This window comes from Lissotriton helveticus, chromosome 11 (assembly GCF_964261635.1).
Source record: "Lissotriton helveticus chromosome 11, aLisHel1.1, whole genome shotgun sequence".
Lineage (NCBI taxonomy): Eukaryota > Metazoa > Chordata > Amphibia > Caudata > Salamandridae > Lissotriton > Lissotriton helveticus.
Genome location: NC_136072.1, coordinates 1,055,643,387 through 1,055,659,179, shown reverse-complemented (window position 1 = coordinate 1,055,659,179; position 15,793 = coordinate 1,055,643,387). Strand labels below are relative to the sequence as shown.

The window sequence follows — 15,793 nt, the reverse complement described above, 5'->3', positions numbered from 1 at the left end:
AGTCGTAAACAATACATTTTAACATTTCTAGTCTTTAGGAGGTGGGCCTAGTTGATAAACTTTGATCAATTTGTTTAGCAGGAAAGTCATAGGAATGCAATACAAAAACGATTCTGTAGCGAGAGCAGCAAGTATATTCCATACTGGCAGGTTATTACATATATATCAGGTTCGGATCGGAGCATGATCAATACAATGGCGGCTGGGAGAGAAATGAGGTCTAGCAGAAACGGCGATTGGGGATGTCAAATATTCTTTGCTGCCTTTCGTTGGCGCTGTTGAGCACCGGCGGTGGAGCTACGAGTCCAGCTCGGTTCTAAGTTCTGCGTTGCAGGGCACGACCCTTTCCTCGCGTTTCTGGTCGGAAAGGTCCTTTTCGCCCTGTGTCCTTTGAGGTGATTGTCAGAAAGTTCAGATGGAAGAAGAGCGTTCAAAACAGTCCATAGGGTAGGTCAGAGGAAAAGGGGGATGGAGCAAGGCCAAATTAGGAACAAACTAGGGGAACGAGAGACTTCAAATAGGCGAGCGTGTGACCGAATTCAGAGAGCGGGGACTTGTCGACAGACACTGGACATCGAGCAGGGGCATCAGGTCGACCCTTTCTTCTCATGTTGTCGAAAACAGTGCCTCGTCCTGCAGCTCTTTTCTGTCGTGGTCTCGCCTTGGCTAATGTCGCAGGTGTTCCTTAGTCTGCAGTCAGGCCTCGTGCTCCCACATCCGGTCCTTTTCTCCTCCAACAGCAGTACCCTTAAACAAGTTTGAAAAGACAGTCTTTAGAGAATTTGCAGATGAAGATAATCAAAAAGTCTATTTCTCTCCCAGCTCCAGGCAAAGAATGAAAAATGTCCGTTATATTAGTGTTCGCAACTGGCATATAAATGACCGGTGACGGGCCTGTTGGATTTACTATGACTTTCCTTCACAATTATTTACAGTTCATCTGATGGTGACCCACCTTCGTGCTTTACCTTGGACTAGTCTGTTAACCTCGTAAGACATCATTCTGGATCCTATGTAACCTTTTACAGCCCGATTACTTAATTAGGAAGGACAGGGGTTTTAAGGGAAACAACCAGGGACATAGGAAACTTGTGGTAAGGGCATAAATTGACCCATCTCTCTCAACCGGAAATGAGGGGTAGTTTCATAATTCCAGTTTTTGGGCGGCTGATACAGGGGAGGTAACAGGGGTGATCATTTTTCCGGTTTGGGTATTGCGACAATTCGGGGAGGGGAGGGTCGCGTATTCTGAGGTCCTTGTTTTATACCATAGGAGCCGTTGACATGTAGTTCCCTTATTTCGGGCCAGATTAGGGAACCTCTGTCGCCTTACCTGTCCTTTCCCTTACGGTCCAACCTCGGTTCATTGACTTCTAGCGGAAAAGGAGAGGTAATGACGTGGTCTCAGGGTGATTGTATTAAAGACAAGTTTTTGTGCAAATACTGACGGTATTTGAAGCCAATTAGGTGGTGTGCTAGGGGTGGCAGTCTGCCAATTTCGGGGCTAATCACTCGGAAGAGTGGGAGTGCAAAAATAGAGGGAGAGAGAGAGAGAGAGAGAGAGAGAGAGAGAGAGAGAGAGAGAGAGAGAGAGAGAGAGAGAGAGAGAGAGAGAGGGAGAGAGCGTAACGGCAGGCTAAATAGTACACGTGCAACAGAGAGGGTGGCAGTGTATTCAAGAAAGGCTATTTAGTGCATTACGCAGTAAGGGCATTCACGGGTCTGCGTTAGAATCTTGTAATCATGCAGTTTGAGCATTAGACAGGGTAGAGGGGACGTGCTTTGAGAAAAAGGAAAGGAGAAAGGAGGTACCATGTTGTCGCACTTCTCGCATTCTCGGTCCTTCGACCAGTTGGGTCGACGCCTCAGTCACACACACACATTCCCTCATAGTTTCGCATCATACGTGACATGGGTTCATTCGTCCAGTCGGGTTTAAGGGTGATCACTTTTTTTTTTCAGGTTGTGCTAATTTTTCGGGTTTGTTCGATACGTGGGTAGTTTGCAGGTGTGCTTAGACACCACCTTGCGGCGCTAGTCCGCTTCGTGTATTAGACATGGCAAGGCTTCAGATCTTCGCCACACCTCGGCTGTAATTTCTGATGTAACCTGCAGAGGGAGGGAAAAGGGGGGTGGGGGAGACAGCATTCGCGCATATTCAAATACATGGATCCATAAGTCCTTTACTTACCTCTTACTCGTCTTTCCTCCTCGGGGCAGGGTCCCCGGGGATATGGTTTCTGGAGTCGAGGGGGGGGGTAGTGTGTCCATATAGGTCGTGTGCGTAAAAAGGAAACCAGAGGTGCTTAGTGCGAGGTATCTAGTCAAAGGATGTATCTCACTATCGGGATCCTTAAACCTCTTTCAACGCTGTGGCGTTCTAAGGTTCTTCGGTTCTTGGGTCAGCTCCGTTCCCTGATACTTTGGAACGTTGTACTTTATAACATTTACATTATTTCATTTCACCCTCCTTTTACATTCCCTCATTTGCACCGTTCGTTTTACCCATCCTTGGAAGTCAAGGTCTTCCTCTACGCGAGAGTTCATGGGTCAGTCGCGTATTTTGAAGGCGGAGTGTCGTGTTGTCGATCCGATCCGTCCTCCAGGGCTGGGCAACCATCTTCTTTTAACCTTAAAGAGAGAGCAGAGTAGGGTGCACAGAAAAGAACTTTCCCACCGATCCCACATTTTTAAAATAAAGCATGCAATACCCGTCCATAGTTTCAAGAAACTTTATTTTGCAAAATCATTTCAGCATGTGGATTATGAGGGTGCGGTCGTATTTGGCCGGTCGTGGCAATGGCTAAAGTGCGTACAGTGGGGGGTGTCGTTTGCAGCAATAAAAACATCGGAAAGTTTTACTCATTCATTTGTAAGAAACTAAAATGTCTATTAATTGGCTGGGGGTTCGGGGGCATTTATTTTCGTAATTTAGAAGCATAATCATAATAGTTGTAATCAGATTTCCTATATGCATACCGTACGTGTGCGTCGCAAATGAGGTTCACATCAGTTATAAAAATATAATACATTGTACATTTGTAATCAACATTTGTAACGGGGATCCTTTCATACTGTTCGTCGAGTGAGTTCTCCTTGTCTTTTCTAGCCAAGTGTACAAAGGATCATATAAAATCTCAGAACATCAAGTTTATATTAGTGCGAAGGAACACCACGAGGCGTTCATAAGTTCCGATTGATACCAGCGCCATTTTGGGCGGGGCCGGCTCAGTCCGGAAGCAGTATCAGGGGGAAATGTTTCCCATTACTGGCAGTTTGGACCAGAGTCCTTTTCGGCAGTTCTAGAATTCATGCTAACAGAAGGAGTGGCAATGTCATGTTTGTTTCGTTGGCGATCAAGGCAGCCGTCCCTTACCGGAAGCCTGCAAAGGCCGAAGGTTCCGCCGGGGACCTTTGTAGGATCTTCAAGGCTGTGGAGATGCTGTCGGAGATGGGGGCTCGTGCTCCAGGGGGCAAATGTTCGAGTTATGTTGCTGGTCAAAGTTACTCTAGTGGCCGGGGCCCGCCTTCCAGCGGACCCAGACGCCATTTTGAGGCCCTACAGGGGCCACTCTCGTCGAGTTTGCAAGAGTGGGAGAGATCCTTCGGAGTGAAAGGAAGAGGTCCCTGTTTTGTGAAAGCGGGACGTTCAGCTGGGGTGCAGCTGTGATGCCCCCACCTGGGGGGGCGAGGGAGACTGGTTCGCATCGTCTCCTTCTCCCGGTGCACTCCATGCCGCTCCTTTTCATCGCCCCGCATGAAGGTCTCTCCACATCCGGTGTTCCCCAAGCCCTGTGCTCGGTGCTGTGGGAGTATGGCCACCATTGCACGTTCGGTGCTGCGCAAGTACTGGGGTGCCACCATGGTGTGTTCGGTGCTGTGGAAGTATTGGCACCATCGCCTGACTGGGGGTGTTCGGCGTCGGGCCGGGGGCTGGGAAACCTCCTATCGGTGGAGGTGGGAGAGGCTCGTCCGCGTCGCCTCTCCCTCCCAGCCCAACTTGGACAAATTGTTGTGGAGGTACGTGCAGGACATCCCGCCGTCCAGGGCTGCTGCGGCTGTGACGGAAGAGAAAAGGAAGAGGTGCCTCGTTCTTCTCTGGACATGTGGCGGGACTACTTAAGTCTATCCAGGCCCGTTGCGGCTGGCCGAGGAGACATGTGGCGGAACTACCTACAACTGCCCAGGCTGCTGGCTCCTGCCTCTCCTCCGGCTCCCCCATACGTTAAGATCTCCTGACCAAGAGTTGGCGGCCGGGCCCGCCTTATATGGGTTGCCGTTGGTTGGGCGTAGCCGTAACCCTGCCCTACTTTGGAAGGTTCCAGAATGGGGGGGGGGGGCGAATGTTCTGTTTGACTTTCATTTTCTACAGTTTACCGTTATTATTCCTTGTTTGTTGTGTTAAATTAAAAGTTCAAGTTCATTAATGGTCTACGGATTTTGTTTTACCATTTCTTTCTTTCCAGGTTGTTTTTATGCTAAGTTTCTGCTAACAGAGGTTGAGTAACACGGAAACACGTGTAGAGGGATGACGCAGATTTGTACATTACATACACACAAACTCAGACGGGGGGGGGGGAAGTACAAGTACGACATACAAAGACCCAAGACGAATATAAAACAGTTATTGGTCATAATTATCTCTTTCCGTCTGTGAATTTGAAACGAGGCTGGGTTCCCGTCTTGACGTTGCCCGACCTAGGAGAACTTAAGCATGCCGCTGAAATTGTCCTGGCGAAATCTGTGCCATCGGGCATAATCAAACGTGGTGGTTCTGTCTGGTCTGTCTATGTAAGTCGGGTTCTTCTTTGTCTCGCGCTTTTTCTCGTACTGCCGGTCTGTCGTTCCTGTCGGCCCTTTGCCTTTACTCACGCTCAGCAGAGTCGGGCATTGGGCTTTCCAGTGTCCGACATACCTACAAAAAGCGCATTGGTCTGGCCCTAAGTCTGGTCGTCTTTTGCATAGTGTCGGGGGATAAGTTGTGGGTAGCGGCGTCCTGGGGTTGTCCTGTCGGTATATTTCTCTACTTGGTTTGTCCTCGTCTTTTCTCTGTCGTTGCATAGCCTCTCTGCGCCACATACCGAGACTGTCGAGCATAATTGGCGTTGTCTTATTATTTCGAAGGGCTATTTCTAACGTTTCTATTTTATCAAGGTCAAAGGATCCTGTCAGTGGCCACTGTTTGTCTTGACTCTCTTCGGTATACCTGTGCCACAATTTATTATAGGCTATGGTGACTAATCCATAGTTTATGAACATGTCCTTATTAGGGGTGCCTTCTAGTGGAGCTATATGGTCCACCTCTAATACACGGTCCGGGCTAAACAGGCTATTAATCAGTGGGGAGAAGACAGACATGACGGCTCGTAACGAGGGACTAAAAAGTCAGCACTGCCTATCTTATCACTAGGTGCAAAGACTGTACAGAATATTTCTATTCAACGTTGTTTGCAGGCAGTGAATACCTCATGGATCAAAAATAACAAAAATGACCAATAAATAACAATGGGGAGAACGAGTAGGTCCGCAAAGATCTGCGTTACCTACCCTTTTCACTATCTGCAAAAAGGGTGGTCTCTTCCCTGTTTGCAGACAGGGAATCTCCAGGAAACAATAGTTTTGCGAACAACAGTTCAGTTTCAAGTAATTATTGAGTGGGGGAGAAAAAATAAGCACGGCTGCTGCCCTACCTATCCTCCACTGCTTGCAAAGAGAGAGCCCGTTGTTTCTCCGTTTGTAGACAGTGAATCTCCAAATAAATAAAGAGCAATACTAGTATTTTTAAACAAGCAAACAATCAAGCAAGCGTTTCGCAACTTGTCGTGATTACACGACCTTACCCGGACCATGTGGACAGTTTCTTGTCTTCCGAATCCAGCGCCCGATCGTCCTCTTTTTCTCGTATTTCTCACGGCACTCCTGATGGTCCCCAGTCAGGACCGTAGATCACTCGAGAGAGGTCTGTTCGGAACTAGTGAAGTTCGGATGATCGGCTGCCAGACGAGGGTCTATTGGGCAAGAGCTCTCCCGATCGTTGCAGTCGTTCACTCTGTCGTCGGGACCTCTCCCACTGGATCCACGAGTCGCTGATGGGCCCCACGCTTGGGACGCCAATTGTTGAAACTAATTGGGGGGCACTACCAACCAGAATATAAGATCCTTAAGTATTGCCCGGCGGTGTCGCCTCTTGAACCCACAAAGAAGTTAAACTATTGAAGAGGCAGGCGCTGGAGACTGGAAGGCAGGAAACAAGGTTTTTATTCTCTCCGGAGGAGAACACAACGAAACGGACAGAAGGTATCGTTCTGAGGTGCTCTAACTGCATCCCTGAGGCCTGGCCTCTTATACACAAGTTTATGACTTTATTGTAGATTACACATTCATGTTAAAGCTTTGATGTATGAAAAAGACATTCCCGGAACTCCCTTTGAGCCCGTTCCCACACACATTTACAGTTGAAGTCCCCACCCTAGTCACAACAGGTGATGAGTATCACGCAGCTGGATATTCCGCCGATTCACGGAATGTGGGGGTTTGATCGGATCTCATGGAGTGGGGGTCTTGATCAACCCGGGGATCCTTTGATGGGGGAAGCTTTCTATTGTACGGGGAGGGGCAAGGGATGGTATCGGCAGAGCTGGGTGTCGGCCTGGGAACGGGGAAGACAAAACGGGCACACGGGGAAAAAAGGGGGTTTGCATCTAAGGGCCGGAGATCATAAAAGGGAAGCAGGGAGGTGTCGCGCTGGGAACAGGATGAGGGCCTGGGGCAGAGCAGCGCCGAAGAGGGGTTTATGACTCAAGGCAGGTGCAAGCAGGGGGTGGTCAGCGTGCAGGCTTAGTGAAGGCGAAAGGCTATGTCAGGGGCCAGCGGCGTGCAAAAGGGTTCGTTCTGATCGGGGCATCTAACAAAATGGCGGGCGCGCACGACAAAAGTGTGGCATCAGGGGGAGAGGCAAGATGGCGCAGATAATGTTCACCAAAACGTACTAATTTTCAACAGGCCTTCCCTGGTGATGTCCGGAGGCGCTTGGGCAGCCTAGAGGTAGCCAGATCCTTCCTGGGCATTAATTTGGGGCCCGACGACCGTCCGGCCGGAGGAGGGCCGTGAAGCTGGGACCCACAGTTTGGTGACTCCATTGGCGGTATCCTGGTGGGGCGAGACTTCGTGAGGGCTCGGGGGGCAGGTCGGTCCTCGTGCACTGGTACCGTGCCGGGACCCGTGAGGTCGGGGGAGGCACTGGACGCCCTTGCAGTGCGCAGTTGGAGGTGATCTACAGCCCGATGGTGTGCCAGAGTTGGGGGGTGCCCTCATAGTCGGTGGTGGCCTCGGGGACCCTGGACTGGTTGTGCCTCAGGAAGCGCCTCCAGCACTGGACATCCTGCACGTGATTTTTAGCCCGTGGTGTGTGGCCCTCGGGGGTGGTGGCAGCACCCCCCCCAAAGCCAACTTTCTGAACGGAGGCAGAGTGATCCTGGGAGCGGAGGCCTGTGGTGCGGGCCAGGACTGAGTATCAGGGGGTGCAGTTTGGTGGCTGGGCCTGGCACGCCTGCCCTGGAGACAGTCAGCTCCTGAGAGAGGCCCATAAACGTTGTGGCAGCCCAGACAGTGGAGGAGTGGGGCTTGGAGTGTTGGCCCCTGGTGTTGGAGGGGGACCTGGCACTAACTACAGAGGAGTAATCCTACGCGCCGACCCATCTGAAAGCAAGCAGTGTGAGCCCTGGTCGGCGGACCGTTTGCACTGGTGAGTGCCCCAGAGTGCCGGCCGAGATGACACGTGGTGGGAGCGGAGGGGGTGCCACGAAGCATGGGCCCATAGACAAATATACGGAGCCTAATGGAGGGGCCGGGGCAGCGGGTGGGCCCCCAAACCCTGGTCCTGATAATGCTACGCTGCTGGCTGCTATAACCCAATCCCGAGACACGCTAGATGCTAAAATTGGTGCTGTGGGAGCGGACGTTACCCTGCTGCGTCAGGATCTGCGCAACGCAGTAGCCCGCATCACGGAAGCTGAAACAAGGATATCGGGTGTAGAGGACGACGTGATGACCCTGAAACGTAAAGTCGCCAACATGGAGAGTGTGCAAAAGACTCTGGTGCTTCGGGCCGAGGATGCGGAAGGCCGGGCCCGACGGAACAACCTGCGCTTTGTGGGGCTTCCGGAGGGTTGCGAGAAGGGCAATATGGAGGCATTCTTGACGCGGTGGCTGACGAGCTGGCTCCCTCCGGACTCCCTCTCAACTTGCTTTATTATTGAGCGGGCGCGCAGGGCCCTGGTTCAGAAGCTGCAGGTTGGGTCCCGCCCCAGACCGGTGATTGCCAAATTATTGAACTATCCCATTCGGGACACCATCTTACAACAGGCACAGGCAAAGGAACCTCTCCTCTATGAGAACCAGCGGATTTTTATCTTTCCTGACTACACTAGGATGGTGCAACAGCAGCGCCAATCATTTATGGCGGCCAAAGCTCGGCTACGGGATCTCAGACTTCCATACGCACTACTGTATCCGGCCCGTCTGAGAGTGGTATTCCAGTCTCGCATGCACTTCTTTGATTCTCCTGAAGAGGTTTTCCAATGGACTGACGAGACAGTGAAGGTGCGGGCACATACCCCACCGGGTCTAGACTCCGACGCCTCGCAGGGTGGAGAACAGCCGCGGACTGACCGAGGGTCGAGGAGTAGGGGGAACTGGCGCTCCAGGTCCCAGAAGCGCTCCGACTCAGGGGGGGTGGAGGGGGGCTCTAAGAGTGCTGTGGATCCTCCTATAGTTGCACCCTGACTGCGGGCCCAGTGGGTACGGAGGCCATGGTTGTGCCAAGGTAGTGCACTGCTCCGGCTTCTTCTGTCGGGGCCAGACTACTGTTGCTTTGGTGGAGTACCTTGCTGAGAAGGACTGTGAAAGTATGTTGTGGAGTATTATTTGTGGTTGGCGGGTGGGGGGGATTGTAGGGGGCGGGCTCTACCCCTGGTTGGGTTTTGTTAAGGGGGAGGTTAGATGGTGGGTAGTGTGGGGGGGATCCATTGGTGGGGCTGGGCTGTGGTCCTCTGTTTTGGACCCTGGGCTACCTACGCCTCAATAGGTACTTCAGTGTTCTTGAGGTATGGGGCTGGGAACCGGGTGTTGGGGGGGGGCAGTTTGTTGTTGCACAAGGGGGGGTGGGTTGGGGGTCACATGACACTAAAGGCGTCTCTTTAGCTGTTTTGCATGCGCGTATGGTGCTCAGTGTGAGGGCATTCCCCTTTGTGGTTCATTGATGGGGGGTGCGGAAACTAATGTGAGTGGTGTCAGAGCATCCCTTCGAATCCTCCGCTGGAATGTGCGGGGTATGCTGGATCAAATTAAGAGGAGCACTGTGTTGCGACAGGCCAAGCGAGAGCGCGCAGATATTTTATTGTTGCAGGAAACGCACCTGCTAGGTAACAAAACCCTTTGTTTGCAGCGCTTTGGCTATCAGCAAGTCTTTCATGCAGGTTTTACCAGAGGCTCCCGGGGGGTGGCCATATTAGTGCATCGCAGGCTCATGTACGTCCACCTCACCCAGTGGGTAGATCCACAGGGTAGATACATATTTATTAGGGGTATGATTGGGGAGGAGACTTTTGTGTTTGGCAGTGCGTATGGTCCCCCCCCCCCCCCGCTGCAGTGGTCATTGATAGAAAAGTTGTTCACACTTTGGGCTGACATTCCAGAGTCATTGGCAGTGGTGGGAGGAGATTGGAATGATGTCAAGGATGGTTTGGTGGACAGGTGCAGGCCGGGAGACATTCGGGGCCTGCAGTAGCTACTAAGTTGGGGGGTATGGCTACAAATTTAGATTGGGTAGATACATGGAGGTATTTGCATGCGACTCAGCGGGAATACACTTATGTTTTGGCAGTACATAACTCCTTCTCCAGGTTGGATTATATTTTTGTCCCTAGAGCAATTATTGGCAGAGTAGGATCGGCGGCCATCTTGCCGCTGGGGCTCTCCGACCACTTACCTATGTGTATAGAGTTCCAGCTGGGTAGGGCGAGGCAGCCGTTCCGGTGGCGCTTGTCCACCTGGCACCTGCACAAGGAAGATTATCAGAAACACATAGGGGAGGCCATTGTACACTTTTTGACTGACAACGTCGGATCGGGGCCGGCGGCCGGGATGGTGTGGGAGGCCTTGAAGCCCACGCTGCGGGGAGTGGACATTGCATGGTGTGCGGCTGCGCGCAGACAGCGTAAAGTAGACTTGCAGCGCGTCGCGGCGGAGGTAGAGTCCCTGGAGCGGCGCTGTAGCGTGGAAGGAGAGATTAAGATGGTGGGACAACTTCTACTAGCTCAGCAATCCTATTCGTCGCTGCTTCTGGATGAGGCTCGCCAGGTTTGGCTGGCGACGCGTAGTAGAATTTATCAGTGGGGGGACAAGTCTAGAACAATGCTGCATCGACTTTGTCAGGGCTCGTTCCAGGCTCAGACTTTGCCAGGGCTTCTGGATGCCGCTGGGGGCCCACTTCTGGACCCGGGGCGGCTTGCCGAAAGCTTTGCATTATACTATGCGGAACAATATGCCCCGAATGAGTGTCTCCCAGCGGAGATGGTAGAAAAGTTCATAGCGGACCTGCCGCCCCGGGCAGTGACAGATGAGGTCCGTGAGGATCTCGAGCTTCCGCTGACGATGGAGGAGTTGGGGAAGGCCCTAGGTGAACTGAATACCGGGAAAGCTCCGGGACCTAATGGGTTTCCCAGCGAGTTCTTCAAGAAATACCACACTCACCTGGGTGTATATTACAGGGCAGCGCTGGAGGAGGCACGGGATGTGGCCGCCTCCCCGCAGATTGGAGACATGCAGAAATAGTGGTGTTCCAGAAACCGGGCAGGCCGCCGGACCAGCATGCTTCCTATAGGCCGATCTCCTTATTAAACATTGAGGCAAAATTTTTGGCCAAAGGGCTGGCCAATCGTCTGCTGCCCCATATTGCAGGCCTCGTCCACCCTGATCAGGCTGGGTTCATGCCCCATAGGGCCACTAGGCATAACATTCGTAGGGCGCATGTGGCAGTGGCGGCAGTCCGGGACCTCGGGGTGCAGGCGGCTCTTCTCCTAGCCGATATCGATAGGGCCTTCGACTCCCTAAGTTTGGTATATTTATTTGCGCTACTGCCCAGGCTAAACTTGGGGCCTCGTTTCCTGTCCTACATACAGCTGCTCTACACAGATCTGACGGCTTCGGTGAGGGTAGCGGGTGCCATTTCTACTAAATTCGCAATCGGGCTGGGAACCAGGCAGGGCTGTCCCCTCTCGCCATACCTGTTTGCTTTGGCAATGGAGCCGCTGGCGGCCTGGATCTGCATGGACGCACAACTTAGCGGCTTTGAGTGGGAGTTGGGTCCATCTGACAGAATAGCTCTATACGTAGATGACGTCTTGTTCTTCCTTACCAACCTCAATAGGTCGGGGCCTCGTATTCTGGAAATAATGCAAATCTTTGGTGAGACCTCTGGCCTGTACCTAAACCCCCGTAAATCGACACTGTGGGTGCTGGGAGACCGGGCCGGAGTGGGCGACTAGGCTTCGGCGCTGCAGGTGGCGGTTGGACGTATCAAATATCTGGGAGTGTTTCTCTCCGAGGTCCCTGCTGTCTCCTGGGAACGTAACTTGGTACCGGTCTGGGATCGGATCCGGACTGACATGAGGACTTGGTCTCTCGTATGCCTCTCACTATTTACGGCAGGTCGGCCATTTTTAAAATGATGGCACTCCCCCGATTACTCTACCAACTACAGAATCATCCATATTCTATACCTCCCCAGTGGTTTCGTCAAGTAAATTCAGAGCTGGGGCAATTCCTTTGGGAGGGAGGTGTGGTGCGGGTGGCGTTGCGGACGTGTTTTCTTTCCATGTACTGTGGAGGTCTCGCATCTATGGATGTCCTTTTGTACTATCAGGCCTCTCATCTCCTTGCTTTAAATGAATGGTGGTACGGGGACAGGGGCGACCCAGCGTATGCCCTGGATCGCCATCTGATGGGGGACAACTCTCTACATCATATACTATATGTGGCAACCTTCGCAGGGGGCTGCCGCCGGCAACTCGGCAGGTCTTCCATATTTGGAGGCAGACATTGTGTCACATGGGATGGTGGGGCAAACTGACGGCGGAGACCCCGTTTTGGCAGAACGGATGCTTTCCGGCTCTGGAGTCCCTTCGGGGATTCAGGGGATGGGACAATATAGGGATCTCGAGATTAGGGGATGTCCTGTCGGGTACTACGCTTAAATACTTTCAGAACCTCCAAACGGAATACGGTATGCCCCGGTCCCAATTTTTCCAATATTTGCACTTTCGTCACGCCATTACACTGAGTCTGGTGGGTCTGGAGTCCCTCCCAGAGTTTAGTCCCGTGGAAGCCAAGGTCTTCATGGGAGACTTGGGTGAAAATAAGATATTGTGCATCTATCAGACTCTCACCACACATTGTTCCTCGACACTACAGAAACTTAGGGAGTCATGGGAAGGGGATGTTGGGGCACTAGAGGAGGAGTATTGGCGGGAGGCACTGGAGGCCCCTAGAAGTGCGGTGATAGCAATGAGATTGCGGTTTTTTCAATTTAAATATCTTCACAGAATTTATTATACTAGGGAGCGGTTGTGGAAGGCAGGTCTTATTGCAAGCCCGAACTGTCTGAGATGTGGAGGGGAGGAGGGGACTCTACTTCACACGGTGTGGGACTGCACCTCACTGGCTAGATTCTGGAGAGGAGTGTGGGGTTGTCTGGCCAAGGTTCTAGGGTGGGAACTCCCGCGTACGGCACGACTGGGTTTGCTACATGTGATGGAGGCGGTTGGGGGGAACAGGTACAAGAGGCACCTATTGGTCTTTGGCTTGACCCTCGCTAAGAGGGATATTGCAAAAGCATGGAAGGATCCCCGAGCTCCTTCTGTTCCGGTGTGGAAGAAGGGGTTGGACTTCTGCATGGGGTTAGAGCAGCCAATCTTTGAGACCCGAGGCTGCCCGCGTAAACACTATCGGATTTGGAAGAGGTGGGCCGACTACAGGGGCTTGTGGCTGGACCCTCCGGTGGAGCGAGAGGCTACAGTGGGGAATGTGTGCTGAGCCATAATGGCGGATGTATATAGGACTCTGGCCTGAGACACCATGTGCTGACCAGGGGAGACGGGGTTGTGTGACCAGGGAGTGTTCCAGGGAAGGGTGGACGGGGGGAAAGAGGGGGGAAGGGAGGGAATTTCACTATGTTTCACTATGTACTTTCACTGGAGAAGTGTGGCTCAATGATTAGAGCGGCAGACCCTGATGCAGAGATCTGGCCCGGGACCAGGGTTCAATTCCTGCCTCGGCAGGTCTTGGGCTCAATTTACTCGGACCTGATAATTCTCGCCTCGGTGCCTATTCTAATCATGGGTCCCACTCTGCAACTCTGGGCAATAGCTTGCTTAATCTCCACAACGGCCCCAACAGCGCTGGGATGCCTGTCTTCACCTTGGGGGTGCCTAGGAGTGGACATTTCACAGGGAAGCCAGGACGGGTTCCTAAGCGGTATTCGGACAGCGCCGGGACACCTCCGACGGAGGTAGCTGTGCGCTTTACAAATGTCAGCATTTGCATTTTATTTTATTTATGTTAAGTTTGATATTGTTGGCGTATAAATTGATGTACAGATTGCTATGACAATGATGCTTTGTTTTGATTGGCGGCTGCCTCTGACATGCGGGGGGTCGCATTATATGTGCAATCTATCAAATAAAATCTGTTTAAAAAAAAAAAAAAAGTTTGACGGATAAAATCATCGTTTTAGCGGTACCATCCATCAAACTTTTAATACATTGAAAGGAACTGCCATGATGGTGGTTCCTGTCATTTATAAGAGATGTCTGCTGGGCTGGCAGACATCTCTAAAATTTGTCGAGCATAGGACCCTCGATTTGGTGGGAGTAAAATACTCCACCATTCCAACAGATTTACCTCTGACTGCCAAAGTCTAAATCAGGCCCGGTGTATCTGTGGGTTGCCCTCTAAAATGCTGACAAGCAGAAGAAAAGGATAAGACACATACTTTTAAAATTTGAAAGGTTTACAGACATCTGTTAGCTACCAAGTTTACAATGCTTGGGCTTTATTGCATGTGTTTCCCCTCCCAGATTTGGTGTTTGACATGGGTACGAGTATTGGGACTAAACAAGAACATCCACGGTTCCCGGAGACATGCTCCTTTGGTGTGAAAATTCTACGGAAACAACCCCACCAGGCTCCCGGGCCTCAGACCCAATTGCCATAGCAATGAAAGGAGGTTTTGGGTCTAAACAAGAACATCCGTACACTTAACATCCTAAACAGTAAACCCACCATTGTTGACAGTGCTAAATCCCTAGGAGTCATCCCAGATAAAAGATAACATCTTCAATTGCAAATCAACACCAGGGCCAAAAATGTGCAATATCAACAACACCTTTTCTGGGGAATCTGCTGCTTCATTCCAGAGCAATATTTGAAAACTCTGGTACATTCCCTGGTGCTCTCAAAGCTTGACTACTGCAACTCACTCCCGACCAGTCTCCCCAATACCCGTCTCTCCCCTCTTAAATCTATCTTACATTTGGCAGCCTGCTTTGTTTACTGGGCTAAAAGAAATGACCAGATCACACCAATACTGCGTATTCTCCATTGGCTGCCCATTGAAGCTAGGGCCTTACATAAGACTGCTTGTATCACACTCAAGGTCCTACATATGTCCACTCCACGCTGACCGGCTGACAACCGCAAGATCTCCTGGTACACCAGACCATCGTAAAATGCGGAAACACTGCTACTTGAGTCTCAACAATGACCCTTATTATGGTCTTAACAACTCAATTTGGGCATGCTGCTACCTGCAGTAATTTACATACATCTCCAGAAAATATAATATGAGCCTTTTGTATTACTTGTAATCTTATGTCTTTGTAATAATGTTTCTTTGTAACAATGTATCTTTGTAACAAACCTTGTTCATTGTAGAGCGCTCTAGCACTTTTGGGTCCATGTTATATAAAAATGCATAAATAAATAAATCCATGGTTCAGGGGGACATGCTTCTTTGCTGCAAATGATGCCCATCCCAGGGAACCCCCCAAAACGTCACCACCCCACCAGACACACAGTCCACAGATCCATCTACCAGCCAGCGAATACATTGATTAGGAGACTTCGGTATATTGTGTGTCTATTCTGTCTGTCAGGGAAGCTTGCATTACTGATGCCAAATAGTCACTGTTCTCTTTCTCTTTCTGAAGTTTCAGAAATCCTTTTCTTGTACAAAATCCAACAACTGCTCTTGTAAAGATAGTCAGTGGTCTGACTCTGGGTTGACGGTACATGTGTCAGAGTAAAGAAAGTGACGAGGAAGATGGACGGTGATTGAAGGAAGGCAAGTGAGGCTTGCAGGAAAGCAACTTTATTGGAACATAATGTCTCCAGCAGCAGAGTGAGAGGACCACTCAGCAGAGCGACCAACTTCCAACTGCCGGTAAGAAGTAAAAACAATTCTAGAACCTGCTCTCATGAGCAAGCACGAGACATAACAAAAGAATGGAAAGAGACAGACAGACAGACAGATGGAAGTACAACATATCTCCTCCCTTTATAATGTTAACCTAACCTGCACAGCCTCAACTATAACTCGATTTAACCTTTCAACAAAATCATTCATTTTAGGCAAATAAAGAGAAGTCTTAAAATTAAAAATCCCTTTGTCCTGAACTTTTTACCATTATCAGTAACAATACGAGAAGGCAGACATTCTCTGATGACACATTAACTT

The 15,793-nt window shown here is 50.9% G+C and overlaps 1 long non-coding RNA gene across 1 annotated transcript in view; it reads left to right on the top strand.

Moving 5' to 3' along the window:
* Positions 1-15,793, top strand: part of LOC144792510 (uncharacterized) — a 182,349-nt gene that overhangs the window by 139,910 nt on the left and 26,646 nt on the right. The window contains exon 2 of the long non-coding RNA XR_013602574.1: positions 15,267-15,499. This is a non-coding gene — a long non-coding RNA (uncharacterized LOC144792510). The remainder of the gene's footprint in view (positions 1-15,266; positions 15,500-15,793) is intronic.